At 45.5% G+C, this 15,149-nt stretch overlaps 1 protein-coding gene and 1 pseudogene across 4 annotated transcripts in view; one reads left to right on the top strand and one right to left on the bottom strand.

The window, feature by feature from the left end:
* LOC147571941 (uncharacterized) overlaps nt 1–15,149 on the bottom strand; it is a 241,017-nt gene that overhangs the window by 200,828 nt on the left and 25,040 nt on the right. The window lies entirely within an intron of this gene.
* LOC112859291 (small ribosomal subunit protein uS19 pseudogene) lies at nt 7,042–8,622 on the top strand (annotated as a pseudogene).

Here is a 15,149-nt window from a genome sequence, read left to right as displayed (position 1 = left end):
TGGTTAAGCGTCTGACTCTTGATTTTGGCTCAGGTCATGATCTAATGGTTCCTGAGTTTGAGCCCCCCATTGGGCTCTGCACTGACAGCAACTGAGCCTGCTTGGGATTCTGTCTCCCTCTCTCTCTGCCCCTCCCCTGCTTGCTCTCTCTCTCTCTCTCAAAATAAATAAAAATAAACTTAAAAAAAAAAAAAGAAGAACTAACATGGCCTTTCAGAGCCATTCCAAGTTGGGCCAAGATGGCAGAGGCTTCATATCCCACACTGATGAGTGACTGGATGTGGCTGCCTGAGAAGCAGTGTGACCTTGGACCAGGAGGGTCTCTCCAGCTGAGGCAATGCTGGAAGGGGTGGACAGCTGAAAGCTGGATACAAACAGCAGCCCCTGTAGCTGGGGCAGAAAGTACTTCCCTGAAGGGGGAATCTGGGCAGCACATTGCTATGACTACCACAGCCAAGGAGACATCAAGCCGTCTACACCGTCTAGACCTTGGAAGAGCATGATGTTGGGAAATTGAGCTACAGCACAGGGTTTCATCCTGTGGTTTCAACCTGCACTGAATCCTCTGAACCCAGCGTCCTGCCCTGCCAAATCAGCACTCAGGATGATCTGCGGCCTCCTTCGGGTTACCCTCGTGCCCACTAACACTGAGAATCTCTGGATAAAGATGATATCAAAGCCAGGGAGACTACAGAGGATGAAACGAGAACCCTGAAACACCACCACTTGCGACGAAGTTAGAGGAAGAAGGGCTGCCAAGGAGAAGGGGTAGGAGTGGGGACCACAAGTGGTTTCCAGTAGGAGCAGGCACTGGTAGAAAATGCAGATTCAAGTACAAGAAGGGTGAGAACACTGGAGTGTTTATTGGATTTGGCAATAAGGAGGTTCTTGTTGGCTCTAGCCAGGGAGTCAAGGGGGGTGTTCATCACATGGGGTAACTGTGGTGAGATTTACTTCGAGCAGCTTCCTGGCTGGGAATCCTGGGGCAGAGGAAGGGACTAGGGCTAAGAAGGACTAAATGAGAATTGTCTCGAGATGGACCCTCTGCACAAAGCAAAAAGAAAAGGGCTGACAACACAGGCAGCACAAAGTAGGATGGGAAAGAGTAAATGAGTTGAGAAGCTAAAGGTAAGGCCATATAACCCATGAGGGAGATGAAGGGCCAGAGAAAGGAGCTAAACCCAGGAAGATGTTTATTGTCAAATAGTCTACAGGGTCTACACAACCCAGCCAAGGCAACTCAGAGGAGGCTCTCATTTAAATAGTCACTTCAGGGGTACCTGGGTGGCTCAGATGGTTGGGTGTCTAACTCTTGATTTTTGCTCAGGTCATGATCCCAGGTCTTGGGATCAAGCCCCACATTAGCATCCAAACTGAACACGAAACGTGCTTGGGATTCCTTCTCTTTCTCTCTCCCTCTGCCCCTCTTCACCACTCACGCCTTCTAAAATAAAAAAAAGATATATAATAAAATAAATAGTTACTTTGGTAGGCAAGAGAGCAAATGTGTTTGGAATCAACAGACTTTGATTGGGTTCCCAGCACACAAAGCAGTATCTCCTTGGAGAGTCACTTAACTTTTTAAAGCATCCATTTCCTTATCTGTAAAATGGAGATCATAATGCCTACCTTGCTAACTTTCCTGCAAGGACTATAGCTTATCCATTCATTCAGAGAGCATTTACTAAGCATTGCCATGGGCCAGACACCCCGCTAGACATGGGCAGTAGAACAGAGAACAGCAGAGACCGGCCCGTCCCTTCCTGGAGCTTGTCCTCTAGTGAGAGAGATCAGCATTCAATCGACTCTAACAACACTGACATCACTACAGTTGTGGTAAGAGCTACAAGGCAGAAGAAAGACAAAGTCTGTTAGATGCCAAATAGTGCCCGGGACAGAGCAGGTGTGAAGAAATGGTATCTACAACCACCTTCGCCACTGGGAAGATATTTAATGGCACCGTGTTCAGAAAAATTCTGAAAAGAGGTATTTTACAGTCAGTATCTGCAGCTTCCCTCTCTCTGCGGTTTTCTCCTCCTGGGCCACTGTGGTACGTCACATTTTGCTTGTCAACATTAGTACTTAATTAGCCCCATTAAACACTTCCCGGAAGAACTGAGCCTACCGGGAGGGAAGAGGGCACTGTTTCTCAGCCTTCGAAGTCACACGTGAAGATGGCAGCCTGTGTCACTCGACATGTAAGCTTACTCTTGACATTCTTACACACGAAAACAAAGGTTTTTAAAGTGTTCTCTCCTCATGCTTTCATTTGTTAGAAACAGCACAAAGATGCTCTCTTGTGACGGTAATCTGGGTAGCGTATTGGCGCCTCGTGTGGTTTTTTTTTTTTTTTTTAATTTTTGAAGTAATGTTAACATAGAGCTGACTCATCTGGCAGGGAAGTTTGCCAGTGTGAGTCAGGAGTGAGTATGAGAGACATTTTACAACTCATCCGCCAGAAGAGTCGCTGCTAAGAGCCCCCGCTGGGATAGCACGTCTGGACCAAGCATGGGATTTGATACTCGCCACGACTCTGTGACATGCTCACTCTATGTTACAGCTGAGGGAATCGAGACTCAGATGTTTACGGAGTTGTCCAAGGCCTCACAACGGGGACTCGACCCAGGCTGCGTGTCTCCCCAAACCTAGTCCCCCGCCCCAAGCTGTCTCTGGAAGAGGAGGAAGCCGGAATGGGGCTTGCGATGCTGGGTGGTCCCCTTGGGGAGGTCAGCGGAGGGGCCCCCGGCTTCCACTGGCTCGGCACACCCTCTCCTACTTCGGCAACTTCCAATCCTCACACATACGTGATTTGGGGCCAGGGACCGTGTGGCCCTGCTCTGAGGGAATACAAGCAGGGCGGCTAAAGTGAGCCTGGGCCTGGGAAAATGCTGACTGGGCTGGGCCCAGAAAGGAACTTGGGCAGGTTAGTACAGCTGCAGTGGCTTTGCCAGAAGTATGTTGTGCAGGTGAGAGAGAGAGAGAGAGAGAGAGAGAGAGAGAGAGAGAGTGTAGGAGTGTGTGTGTGTGTGTGTGTGTGTGTGTGTGTGTGTGTGTGTGAGAGAGAGAGAGAGAGAGAGAGAGAGAGAGAGAGAGAGAGACACTGTGTGTGTGTGAAGAATCCAACTGAAGGAGTTCAAAGGTGAAGGTGCTGTTTAGCTGCCCTGGGTTACTCCGAGGCATACCCACTCCTGATTGACTGCGACACCACATTTTTAATTTTCTTTAAGGGGGAGTCTGAAGGAACAGAATCCCGGTGTTACCTGAGCCACTAATCCCTGGGAGTGAAATTCCTACACACCAGCAGGTATTATTTAGAGCCTTTCTCAATTAGCAATCATAACACCTGAAGCTTTGAACCGTTGTTGTATGTTTATCTTTCTCTCCAAGTTCACTCTGTTGGCTCTCAGAGCCAGCCAAGTTCAAATAACCTTCTGTCTGGCAGCCACGGAGACAACACCCCCAGCCCCCACCCCAAAGCAGTGATAACCAGACAGAGGCTGGAGCCGATTTCCGTGATCTCTGTGTGTGTTCTGCCGCCTTTTTAGTTCATTGTGCTTTGAGATGTGCCTACTGCCATCAAGGATTTGTGGTAGCTTACAACGGTAAAACCACGCCCCCAACAAAAACGCCCCGGAAACACAAAAACACTCAGATCAAAACTCAAGCCATGGTAAAAGAAAGATGTTCCAGGGTGTGCGTTCTGATGCTTCGTTTTCGCTTATGGTAAAAGAGACCCCATTGGAAGTGCAACACCAGGTAATGGTTAAGATTGAGCCGTTAGGAGTTACCCCGTCTGGATTGTTTTTTTTAATTTTTAAAAAATTTTTTATTTATTTTTGACAGAGAGAGAGAGAGAGACAGAGCATGAGCGGGGGAGGGGCAGAGAGAGAGAGGGAGACACAGAATCCGAAACAGGCTCCAGGCTCCGAGCTGTCAGCACAGAGCCCGACGCGGGGCTCGAACTCACGAACTGTGAGATCATGACCTGAGCCGAAGTCGGATGCTCAGCCGACTGAACCACCCAGGCGCCCTACCCCGTCTGGATTTTAACTATTGTGCTGTTTGCTTGAGTTCTCTAAGCCTTGCTTTCCCCGTCACTAAAAATGGGGACAACAATGCTACCTATCTCACGGGATTGAGAACCAAGTAAGATAACGTATAGAAGGCGCTTAACACAGAGCCTGGCCCACGGTAAGCAATCATTTGAGTTGTGCTGCCATTTTTACTGCCATTGTGGAATTTTAATTACCCCCACCTCGCCTCTCTTTCTGGCTGCGTGCACAGATCTAGGTGGGATTTCTCCTTCTTTGGCCCCATGTGAAGACAGGTGTAGTGAATGTATTACTGGAGTCCTGTCATCCAATAGCCCAAAAGTGGATGCTATGGACTGCTCCTGTGCACGACAGCAAGATTATTCAGGCTCACAGTCCCCTGGGATTTCTTTAATTTTTTTTTTTTTTTTTTTTTTTTTTTTTTGCGCTTTGGCCTTGGTTGCAAGCTCTATTGGACATACACGTGGGACCTGCCATCGTCAGCTGTAGGGCTAAGCTGAGTCGAGGTGATGCCATATGCTCAGCAGGTCAGGTTGCATTGACACTATTCCAGGGGTATAGCCCAAGAAGATCCATGGGCCTCTTTCCACACCAACCTGAGCTCTGTTGCTCTCTGAGAAACACATGCTCGTCAGAGCAACTGATGTCAGAGAACACAGGGACCCGATTTGATGGACACCGTCTATAGCACAAATACCTCCAGGTGCTCCACCCCAAATACCTAGACACACAGCCATCACGTCCATTACTTTCTAATGGTCCCCAGTGGCCACGTGAGAGATGATCTATCACTCCTCAAACAGAATTAAATACTCAGGAGAATCCCACTGTGCCCTCCCTCCCAGCTTCGCCCCAGCTTTGCCTCAGTTCCCCAGCTTCCTGAGGCCAGCGTCATCTGGACAGGCAGGCATGTGGGAGTTACCCCAAGAGCTATCAACCGAATTCTGCCCAGTATCTGTGTTCCATGTGGATGTCTCCCATTCTCTCTCTCCAGCCAACAAGATGGGTTCAGGGGCTGCAGCGGTTCACTTTTTATCTCTGCGTCCCTGTCCCCATCTCTCATCCTCCGCTCTACTTGGTGCCTGGAACTTAGTATGTGCTCCGTAAATGTTGAATCGGAGTAGGAGTATGAAAGCAAGGAAGCAAAGGAATGCAGTATTTTGCAGAGAAAATGTTAAAGGAGAAGTAAACCCTAGAGACCTTTACGTTGAGCCCCGACAGGGAACAGTCAGGGAGACAGAGGCTGTGGCTCCCCCTAAGACGTGATGAGCCTCAGCAGCAGGACCAGCGTCCAGGTGTCCCCCCTCTCGCTGTGCTGCCGTGCTGCCTCTTATTTCCTTCCTCAGTCGTCATCTACCGTTCTTCTCAGGGAGACTCCAGGAGTCTGCAGGGCTCTCTGTCAGCTCCACCTCTCCCTGAAGTCACTAGTTCATTAACTACAGTATAACTTAGCCTGGCCTCATTACAAAACCAAATCAATAAATACTGATTGAATGTCTACTACGTCGACAGCCAGGTGAGAATGAGGGAAGGCAGGAAGCAAAGAAGAGAGAAGCTGTGTGCAGCTTCTCTGCCTTATTAATGATCAGTCTGACACCCCCGTGCACATTTGAAACACGGTCCTGTGAAGGCAGCAGGCATGCTTGTGGGCTTTCGGCTAGGAAAGATAAGGTGGGGAGGTCTCCGCTGCCTCTAGAGAAAGCCCCTTTCCCCCTCAGGCAAGAGGGAGAGGAGAATGTTGTGTAAATAATGAGACCCAAACTATACCCTGTTCATGTACCAGGATTCTAAGAATGATTAAACCTGACTATAGCTCCAGGATAAACAGAAATTTAACATTGCAGTTGCCCGTGCACTTTCTCTCCATGTCTGTCTGTCCCTCTCTGTCACACACGCGTGCACACACACAATGTGAACATCTGCTACCTCCTCACTGGTCCATAAGGGAGGCAGTTTAGTTTGATGGAAAGGTAACACTGGGTGCACTTAAAACACTTGACTGCTGGCCCTGCTCAGGCTCGTTCACTGGGATCCTGGCTTCCTCATTGCTCCAGGCCCCTACTTGTCCATTTTTAAAAAGTATAATGCTAATCTCATTATTTATTTGTTTTACAAGGATAGCTTCATGGATGTAACAATCCTTACAAGCCGAACTGCTGTATGCCCCACACAGCTGAAGTATTCTTTGAAAGTTGACTATAGACTTCAAGTGACTGATGGGACAAGTGTCCTTATAAAGAGGAAGCACCAGAGAGCTCACTGACTGTCTCTCTCTCTCTCCCCCATTTGAGGACACAGTGAAAAGGCAGCAGTCTGCAAGAGGGCTCTCACCAAAGCCAAATGGGCTGGCACTTTGACCTTGGACTTCGCAGCTTCCAGAATGGTGAGAAAAGAAATTTCTGTAGTTCAATCTACCCAGTCTATGGTGTTTTCTCATGGCAGCCACAAAACGAATCTCAATAAATTAAAAAGGAGAGAAACAACACAAAGTATGTTCTCTGATCACGATGGAATGAAATTAGAAATCAATAGCAGGAAAAAATTGGGGAAACTCACAAATATGTGGAAATTAAACACTACACTTCTATATAACCAATGGATCAAAGAAGAAATCAAAAGGGAAATCAAAAAAATGCTTTCAGGTGGGGTGCCTGGCTGGCTCCATTGGAGGAGCGTGCAACTCTTCATCTCGGGGTCGTGAGTTCCAGCCCCACGACAGGTGTAGAGATTACTTAAATAAGTAAAACTTAAAAAAGATAATTTGAGGTGAATGAAAATGAGCACACAACGTATCAAAATGTATAGAACTCAGCTATCACGGTGCTTAAAGGGAAATTCATAGCTGTGGCTGCTTATATTAAGGAGAAAGATCTCAAACCAATAACCTGATCTTCCATCCTGAGATACTGCAAAAGGAATAAACTAAACCTAAAATGAGCAGAAGGAGGGAAATAGTGATTAAAATGGGAATTTAGGAAGAGCTGACAAGATGGCACAAGTGGAGCAGGAGAAGCGCACCTTCCGCAAGCTCACCTACCCGGGCAGACCTGAACCAGCTGCTGGACACGCCCTACAAGCAGTTGATGCGGTGCCCAAAAGACACGAGGCTCAGCCCAGGTCTGTGGAGGACGCAGCACTCCCTACTGAAGCTCCCGCGCAAGGTCAAGAAAGAGGCTTCCCACACAGGGAAGCTGGAGGTGGTTAAGATGCATGTTCCATCCTGCCCAAGATGGTGGGCAGCATGGTGGAGGTCTACAATGGCAAGATCCTCAACTAGGTAGAAATCAAGTCCCAGACGATTGGCCACTGCATGGATGAGTTCTCCATCATCCACAAGCCTGTGAGGCCTGGCCGACCCGTCGTCGGGGCCACCTACTTCTCAGCTTTCTCCCTCTCAAGTAGCCTGTTTCACCAATACATTTTTTCTATCTTCTTAATTTCATTTATTTTGAGAGAGAGACAGAGAGATCAAGAGGGGGAGGGGCAGAGAGAGTGGGAGAGAGAGAATCCCAAGCAGGCTCTGCACTGTCAGCATGGAGCCCGATGTGGGGCTCCAACTCACAAACCATGAAATCAGGACCTGAGCCAAAACCAAGAGTCGGACAATTACCTGACTGAGCCACCTAGGCACCCCCACAGGCTGTTCCACCAATAAAGGAACAGACTTCTCTAAAATAAAAATAAAATAAAAAATAAATAAAAATCATTATTTTTAAACTTTTTTTAATTTTTATTTTTGAGAGACAGAGACAGAGCATGAGCAGGGCAGGAGCAGAGAGAAGGAGACACAGAATTTGAAGCGGGCTCCAGCTCTGAGCTGTCCACACAGAGCCCGATGCTGGGCTCGAACCCACGAATTATGAGATTGTGACCTGAGCCCAAGCCGGGCGCTTAACCAACTAAGCCACCCGGGCACCCCCAAATAGTAATTAATTAATTAACTAATTAAAGTGAAAATTTAAAGAAATAGAGACTAGAAAAACCACAGGAAAGAAATCAATGAAACTAAAAGCTGGTTCTTTGAAAAGAATCAGCAAAATAGCAAACAATTAGCTAGATTGACTAAAAGCCACCTACAAACAGACTTTTGGATTTATTTTTTTTTTTTAATTTTTTTTTCAACGTTTATTTATTTTTTTTTTGGGACAGAGAGAGACAGAGCATGAACGGGCGAGGGGCAGAGAGAGAGGGAGACCCAGAATCGGAAACAGGCTCCAGGCTCCGAGCCATCAGCCCAGAGCCCGACGCGGGGCTCGAACTCGCGGACCGCGAGATCGTGACCTGGCTGAAGTCGGACGCTTAACCGACTGCGCCACCCAGGCGCCCCAGACTTTTGGATTTAAACAGACTTTTTGCTATGGGGCCCTCAGACCCCTACTCATCCTTTACAACAGCCACAGAGACTGAAGCTTTAAAAGCTGATGGTCTGGTCAACACAAAGGCAAGACTGGAAACCAAGTGTCCTGTCCGCTACCTGGGGCCTCTGACCCACCGCATCAAATGCTTGCATGTCAACTTGTATTTGAAAGGCAACAGGAAACCTAATGAAGAGAAACTTGTCATGATATGAGCTGAGAAATCCTGAGTAAATCAAATCATTGCCTCCTACTTTGTCTTCAGCACAAGTCAACAAGTGTCCTATTTTGACTCATTTGAAGAAAGGATTACTCTGCCAAGCGCTGGACCTACTTTGTCTGATTGCTTAAGAACAACCCAAGGCTACAACAGATGTGGTAGGAGAGAACTTATATCATGCTTGTATAAATAGCTGTTCTCTTTCAGGATCATAGCGACGTTCGGGATTATAATCCTAGACAGGGAAAAGTTGAGCAGTGGAGGAACTAGGATGTGCACTGTACTAGAAAATATGCTCTATTTTATGGGAGCAGAATCCGCAGAACATTCCCTGCATCTCTCACAGTATTTCAGAAGCACTGCCCCCAGGGGTGTGTGGCAAAATCTAGGATGACCCTACTCTGTGATTTTGGAGAGAATGCTTGAGTCTTTCCTGAGGAAAGAGGAGCCTTCCTAGAACAAAATCAAAATCTCAGGACACTGCTCTGATGGGAGTCCCTAAATTGGTCTCCCTATTGAGCAAACAGCTTATGGCGGCCCCTACTATTCTGTGTAGGGGCATGACTACTCTCAAACATGGAGACTTTGCCCCCCCCTTTTGAAAGTTTATTAATTTTGAGAGAGAGAGAGAGAGAGCAGCATGAATAGAGGAGGAGCAGAAAGAGAGAGAGAAAATTCCAAGCAGGCCCAGTGCTATCAGCACAGAGCCCAACAAGGGGCTTGATCTCACAAACCATGATATCGTAACCTGAGCCAACATCAAGAGTCATATGCTTAACCAACTAAGCCACCCAGGCGCCTCTAGACTTTGTCCCTTTTAAGTAATATTTTCTCACAGGGTTCCAGCAATAGGCATGCCTTCACAGTTCCAGCTAGGCTTGCTCTCCCTCTTGATATGAATTTCATTCAGCTAATGAGAGAGTAGAACCTGAAGGCAGGGAGAGGATTTTAGTTGCAGTCAAATGAGCTTGGGTCAAAGGAAGGAGTCTTGGAGTTATAATAACAACAGTTATTGACTGAGCGCTTGCTATAGCCAAAAAGTATTCAAAGTACTTTATGTGGATTAACTCATTTAATCTCAAAAATTGTAATACAGCTACTCTTATTGACTCCATTTTATAGATAAGGAAACTGAGGCAGAATCTTTAAGGAATCTATCCAATGTCACAAGAGGCTAGGTTCCATTAAGTCCTTTCTTTCTTTCTTTCTTTTTTTTTTTTTCACCACCCCACATAACCAGCCTTTTGAGGGAGTCAGCTTTAAGATTTGGGGATACCCGGGTGCCTGGATGGCTCAGTCGGTTGAGCGTCCGAATTCGGCTCAGGTCATGATCTCACAGTCCGTGAGTTAGAGCCCCGCGTCGGGCTCTGTGCTGACAGCTGAGAGGCTGGAGCCTGCTTCGGATTCTGCGTCTCCGTCTCTCTCTGCCCCTCCCCTGCTCATGCTCTGTCTCTCTGTCTCAAAAATAAATAAAAACATTTTAAAAAAATTAAAAAAAGAAAAGATTTGGTGCTACCAAGTACTGTTTGGAATCCTATAAACAAACCTCCGCCTTCCATTTGAAAAGACTGGAGTCTAGAGTGTCCACTAGTGTTAATGATAGAAGAGTTAATTACATAAGGCACAATATATAGCTCTAGTTTCAGTAGTTAGAGACCACCAAACCACAAATTCATTTGCTAGATCCTTATAAAATAATTCTGGATATTTCTGGGAAAAGAGAGAGCCTTGCCCAAGGGTTCTAAACCCTGGCTGCTCATTAAAATCACCCGAAGAATGTTTAAAAACGTTGAATCAGAATCTCTAGGGCAAAGCTTGGACAACTGCATTTTTTTAATCACCCAGGGGAATGCAGTGCGTAGTGAAGGTTGAAAAGCACTCGCTTTGCCAGTATTTGATATATTCTTGCCTCTTGGAATGCCAACACTCTAGTTAATAACCCAACTGGTGACAGTGGAACAGGGTTGGGGCATCTTAGGAAAGCAAAGCCAGAATGGCTGCTGGTGTCCTGAATTCTTTCTGTGAATTAAGAACTACTCGGGTGCGTGGGTGGCTCAGTAGGTTAAGCATCTGACTCTTGATCTCAGCTCAGGTCTCCACCTCAGGGTGGTGGGTTACAGCCCTGCGTGGAGCCTACTTAAAATAATAATAATAATAATAATAATAATAATAATAATAATAATAATAAATAAAAGAACCATTCACATAGCATGTAACTACTTCCAGGTATTTTATATAAACATGACATTAAGTTAAAGAAGGTAAGTGCTGGAGCAAACACAAGCTTTTGCAAGTAAACTGGCTTGTGTTTGTCTAATCCAGAAAGGTATCAGCAGACCTATCCGACATCCACACGTATCTCAGCCTTAGACTTTCCCTCTCTTGGCATGCAAAGGCCTAAGGGTCCCAGACTAACCATCTGGCCTCAAAGCTAAAATCAGGCTGAGATCTAGACAGTCAGTTATTTAAAAAAAATAAATAAATAAATTAAAAGAAAAAAAAGGAAAGTGTGGGCCAAATGAAGGACAGGCAGTCTCTCCCAACAGAAGAAAATTGGCCTGCTGGCCCCGAGGGCATGGGCTAATGTACAGGACCAGAGGAAAGAAGTGGGAAGGAAACAGAATGCCATCTCTCAAGCCTGCCCCCCACTCCCTCCTGCACGACATAAACAAACAGTTGTTTGAATCACTTTGCTTCTCCTTTTTGATCCTGCACAATGATAAAGACCATCCCTATGGTGTTTTCAGGGGTAGTTACAGAAAACTGCATTTTGTCAGTTTGAATAAGTCAATTTGAATGAGTCCATTTTTTTTTTTAAAGGCTGAGATCAAACGGAGGTGAAGGAAAGTGGGGAGTGGGGTTAAATGGTCCATTTGAGATGTTTGCCTTGGGTTACATGAGAGGGAAAACGGAATGTGCGCCCCTGGGCAACACGATGCAGGGCCCTCGCGGCGTCCCCAAGCATCTTGCAGTAAGGAGAGGCACAGGATCAGGCCAATCCCTAGACTCAAGGCAGCACGTTGAAATCCAACTCCTTTTCTAAGGCAGAATTAACCTGAAGACTTGAGTTAATAAAAGCTCTTTGATGAGCCATGATGAACAATGACCAAAGCATCAGGGTCCAAAGAAAACAATTACAAATGGAAAAACAGCTGAAACTGTTTCTTACATTTGTCACTGAAATGCAAAGTGTGTGCTATGAACATTAAATGTCTCGGCGAGTCGTACCTGTGGTCCATTTACCTGGGATCTGACGACGTCATTAAAGCGAACACAGTAACACACTAGTGGTCTTGCTTTGAATTCTGAAACCTGTGAATTTTTACGAGTTGTCTTCTTTTTTGCACATTTCATAGCACGCAGAAAGACTGAACTGCAACACTGTCTTTCCCCATCCCCCTTTCCCCACCCCCTCAACCTTTCAAGTTTTGGCCCATATGCTAATGACAAAGGGAACACCGGGAGGGAGGGCTTTCCACTCTAAGATCCTTTGGTGCCCAGCATGGGCTGGAGTCAGGGAAGGAGGGGGTTCACTTCCATCAGAGACTGAGTGTCTCAAATTGGAGCCTCTGCTTTTTTCTAAGGAGGAAAGCCTTCTTGATGAGGCTGATCATAAGGACAGATAGGGATACTGCTAGCCAAGGTTTCTTAACTTTCTTTATTTCAGGTTTGCATATTCACTGACAAAGATCCTCATTGTTGAGAAACTGTCTGAAACCTTTTTATATGCATTTAAGCAAAGTGAATTTGCTTTCTCTAATCCCTAGGAGGAGGGCGGAGAATCGCTATTTATTAAAATTTTAAAGTGAGCCAAGTCTCTCACAAACACCCTCATTTTAAATCCTGTAACTACCCAGTGAGGTCAGCATTATTACTTCCCTTTTACACAGATAAAGAAACTAAGGTTCAGAGAGGGAAGATAACTTTTCCAAGGTCACACAGTAAACCCACGGTAGAGCCAGAGACTTCACTGGTAACATGATTAAGACTCAGGGATGGAGGCTGGAGGATTGTGGGGAGCAGAACAGAAAGAGCTACAAGACTGGAACTTCGATGAAATACAACTGCATGAGCATGATGGAAATAACGTGGACTTGGGATTTAACCAAAATGCTCGAATTCGCCTTCACTGCTGAGCGGTTTATCCTCGGGCACATTATTTCCTCTCTGAGTGTCAATTTCCCCATCCTAATGTGTATGGAGATATGCGGGGCACCTTGCTGATCACTTTTCCTGTGTGTCACGTATATCTAAGAGAGCTCACATTCACATGCACCCTGCAAGCTGTTATTGATGTCCCACCGCCTAGTGAAAATCTCTGGAAATAGGGAGGTGATTGTGAACAAGGCAAGTACGCCCCTTGCCCTCACATAGCTTGCGTTCTAGGGATAATTCGAGGTATGAGTGGGTTATCATGTCTAGCACATAGTGTGACTTTAGTTTTAAACGTCAGTTTTCTCTTCCTTTGCCATAATTCGCCTCGTTGTGCTCCACGGAGTTCAGCTATTAACCTCAATCACATAAAATTAACAGTTTTAGAATCAAAAATGGTTAACGAGCAGCAGTTGTGTATGGTCTAACATCGCACGGAAGGGAGAAGACCAGCCTTGATTTAAAACAGTAATAGAAGTAACGTCCCAGCGGAAGCTTGAATCGCACTATTTTCCTTGACTTCCCAGAAAGGCAAGTCCATCCCTCGCTTTGTAAAACCAGGTTCTAATAGCAAGGCATCAAAACAGACTGTTGAATGCTCACTGAGGTAGAAAACCAGAGCCCAAAAGCAGTGTCCCACACTAGGAGCCAACAGGTGGGAACAGGGGCATGGCAGGTGTAACAGCAACAGAGGCAGGCTGGCTGGCCCGCTGCCCACCTGGGCAGACTGACCGACCGCAGCCACCAGCCACAACCCAGAGCAGGGCAACACTGCCGGCCTTTCTCCCGGAAGCTAATCTAACCAAGAGAAAAGCACCCAAGAAAAAACAGTACCACTTTGAACCCAGGCAAGGCTTTGTCAAGGGGGATGCCCAGAAAAATGCACTCTGCCCAAAGGGAATGCTCCTTTGGCAAAAATTGGGCTGCTCAAAGAATTTGACTCCATTAACATCTCAATGACCCCACGTAAGCTCTCAATGATCAAATCTCATTAATAGTACTCTCAAGGACAATTACCTATCATTATGGATGTATTGCTTTGCCCTTTTAATTAGGATGATAATGTCCAGTGTAAATAAAGCCTTTTTTGCTAATTTCAGTTGTGCACAATGAATAGGCTTTTTTTCTTTTACTTTCCCCGCCCCCCCCTTTCCCCTAGGGTTCTTTGGACTGAATTTACTCTGGTTCCTGAAGTGTGGAAAAAGTAAACAAGGTTTTGTTTGGATTCTCTGGGCTAAAACACACAAAAGTGCCGGAAAGTTATCCCAATGAAAATAATTATTCTGCGGTTTGACAATAGTTTCAGAAAATGTTATAGAACAAAAAAAATTCCAGAGTTTTTGTTATAATTAAAGAGGTTGGGTGGGGGGCTATTTGGCCTATTTCCAACTGCTTTGTATTTCCACAGAAAGGTAAACAACTTAAAAAATTCATGTTAAATTTTAGCTACATGGGTATTCGGGTCATTACAAAAAGGATCCCACTTGGCAGATTAAATATTTCACATGATTACATCAAATTCAGGTGCAAAACTTAAAGTAATCGATATAAAATTTCTGAGAGATGAGATGAAACAAAGGACTTACAAAAAGAAACAAAAATCATTGAAACAAGTGACTTTAATCTTTCCTCGTGGCCCTTAGTGATCTTAGTCTAGTTTGTGAGAATGGACTTACCTCTGGGGAATGTGCTAATGGTCCCCAGGGTACAGGTGTCCCTCATGTGACACAGCTCTGGAGAAACCTCTGGCCGAGAGCAGTCGGAAGTGGACGCCACGCCTCACTTATGAGAACAAGAACATCTCCCTGGCCTGTTTTGCATGTTGTTCTGAGGCTAAAAATAGGCCAAGACTTATTAAATGGCTTGAAGTTCTACAGCAGAAAATAACTTGTCACAAAAATGCCAACAGTTAGGTGGTTAAGATTATGAGTGATTATCGTATTCTTTCTTTCTACAGTGATTACTGAAATGAATTCCATAACTTTGTGGTAAAAAAATTAGGAAGTAAAAAATATATGATGCTATATAAGGTAACTTTAAAAAATAGTATCTTCGTTGGCCCATTTAAGGGGTTTTTATAATGGTTGGTTCTCACCTCAATTACCATTTATATAGAGGTGCTTGCTTAAAGTAGGGTAAACCCTAATGTTCTCCACAAATCTATGAAACCTCTCTTCTATTTACCATTTAAAAAAAAAAAAAGATGTTTTTTTCCTTTTTTACAAAAAAAAGTTCATTTATTTTGATAGAGAGCGAGCGAGCACAGGGAGGAGCAGAGAGAGAGGGAGAGAGAGAACCCGAAGCAGGCTCTTTGCTGTCAGAGCAGAGCCCAATATGGGGTCCATCTCACGAACCGTGAGTTTATGACCT

Source organism: Puma concolor, chromosome F2 (assembly GCF_028749965.1).
Source record: "Puma concolor isolate L17-30 chromosome F2, mPumCon1.1.hap2, whole genome shotgun sequence".
NCBI lineage: Eukaryota > Metazoa > Chordata > Mammalia > Carnivora > Felidae > Puma > Puma concolor.
The sequence above is the reverse complement of the archived record's forward strand: the minus strand, read 5'-3'. Positions and strand labels throughout refer to the sequence as shown.